This window comes from Brassica oleracea, chromosome C9 (genome assembly GCF_000695525.1).
Source record: "Brassica oleracea var. oleracea cultivar TO1000 chromosome C9, BOL, whole genome shotgun sequence".
Taxonomy (NCBI): domain Eukaryota; kingdom Viridiplantae; phylum Streptophyta; class Magnoliopsida; order Brassicales; family Brassicaceae; genus Brassica; species Brassica oleracea.
The window spans coordinates 5,407,630-5,410,114 of NC_027756.1; positions in this window are offsets into that span (position 1 = coordinate 5,407,630).

Genomic DNA, 2,485 nt, shown 5'->3' on the forward strand with positions numbered 1-2,485 from the left:
TAACTCTTGGACGTGACTTGGATCTTCCTCGAGATTGGTCTCGTCCTCTGCTTCGTTTGTGACCACGAGTCTCTTCTCTACCTCGTATATCAAAAATGTTAGCTTCTGAATAAGAACTCGAACCTCGCTACTTCCTGCGAACTTCTTCGTTTAAAAGGCTATCAGTGACGGTGTCCATGGTAAGCTTTCCTTCCGGTGCTGAATTGCTTAGAGTGACGACTAGTGTGTCCCAACTCTCCGGTAGTGAACTAAGGAGTAAAAGGGCTTGCATTTCGTCTTTAACCTTCATATCAACTTTGTTAAGCTGATTTACGATCCCCTTTAAATTGTTCAAGTGCTCCATCATGCTCTGGCCATCCTTGTACTCCAACTTTACCAACCGTCGAACAAGAAGAGCTTTGTTTCGAGGTGTTTTCTTTTGAATCATGGATTCAAGTTTTGTCCATAATTCAAAAGCATTTGTGTAGGTAGAGACATGTTCAAAGAGAGATCGGTCGACATACTTGCGTATTACGGCAACCGCTTTTCTATTAGAAATCTCCCATGCTTTATCATCCTTTCTATCCGGCTTATCCTTCATGATGATGGGCTCATGCAAATCCTTGCAATAAAGGTGATCTTCCATCATCGGTTTCCAATAAGAGAAGTTGTCCGTCGTGAGCTTGAACATGTCACCTTAAAAGGTAACGGTGGCCTCCATCTTCATTTCTTCAAAGATAACGGTAACCTTGCTCTGATACCAGCTGTTGGGAAAGATAGCGGATAATATTTTTTTCGAGAGGTTAAGATGGAATGTAAACGATTTATGTTTGAGATAGCCTTCGTATTTTAGGAAAGAGATTTTCTACTAAGGCTTGTGTTTGGAGATTTCTTGGAGACTTTTAGAACTCTTTATGAAATGTTTTCTCTCTATTACTTTTCTTGATTCTTGATGATTACAAGTGAACTAGACATCCCTATTTATACTAGTAAGTGGAGACTACAAGTTAGTTCTAGAACACTCCATCTTCTACACACTTCATCTTCTACACATTTCGTTTTCTACACACTTCTTCGTCCTTCTCCATTTTTCTCTAGATATTTCTTTTTCTTGGGCTTTTTGGTAATATCTTGATTAAAGATTCAACTTGGGCTAATGAGGGAAAACCCAACAAGGTGATTGGTTCTTGGATACGACATGTTCCTTTAGTACATTGTGATAGATACATTTTAAAACCAAAATATAATTAACGAAATCTACACTATTATTTATGAAGTGATTTAGCTTATTTGTCAGGATTTTCAAGATTTTAGGTGATTTTACTTATTTGTCATGTTTTAGTTAGGTTTAAGTCGAGTCATTAATTTATTAATAGTTTTTAGTTAAGTCCATAATTTATTAATTTAAATAATATAACTATAAAATATGTAATTAGATATATAATTATTTTGATATTTTTTATTTGTCATATTTTCCATAATTTTAGTCAATTTTGCTTATTTGTCATGTTTTTATTAGGTTTTAGCTTAGTCATTGATTTATTAATATTTTTTAACTGAATCACTAATTTATTAATTTAAAAAAATATCTGTAATGAATTTTATATATAATTAAAAATGAATTATTTATGAAGTGATTTAGCTTATTTGTCATGATTTCCATGATTTTAGGTAATTTTACTTATTTGTCATGTTTTAATTAGTTTTAAGCTGTGTCATTAATTTATTAATAGTTTTTGGTTGAGTCCATAATTTATTAATTTAAATAATATAACTATAAAATTTGTAATTAGATATATAATTATTTTGATTTTGTTTATTTGTCATGTTTTCCATAATTTTAGTCAATTTTGCTTATTTGTCATGTTTTTATTAGATTTTAGCTTAGTCATTGATTTATTAATAATTTTTAACTGAATCATTAATTTATTAATTAAAAAAAATATCCGTAATGAATTTTATATATAATTAAAAATGAATTATTTATGAAGTGATTTAGCTTATTTGTCATGATTTCCATGATTTTAGGTAATTTTACTTATTTGTCATGTTTTAATTAGTTTTAAGCTGTGTCATTAATTTATTAATAGTTTTTGGTTGAGTCTATAATTTATTAATTTAAAAAATATCCGTAATAAATTTTATATATAATTAAAAATAAATTATTTATGAAGTGATTTAGCTTATTTGTCATGATTTCCATGATTTTAGGTAATTTTACTTATTTGTCATGTTTTTATTAGGTTTTAGCTTAGTCATTGATTTGTTAATAATTTTTAGCTGAATCACAAATTTATTAATTTAAAAAATATCCGTAATAAATTTTATATATAATTAAAAATAAATTATTTATGAAGTGATTTAGCTTATTTGTCATGATTTTCATGATTTTAGGTAATTTTACTTATTTGTCTTGTTTTAATTAGGTTTAAGCTGAGTCATTAATTTATTAATAGTTTTTGGTTAAGTCCATAATTTATTAATTTAAATAATATAACTATAAAAT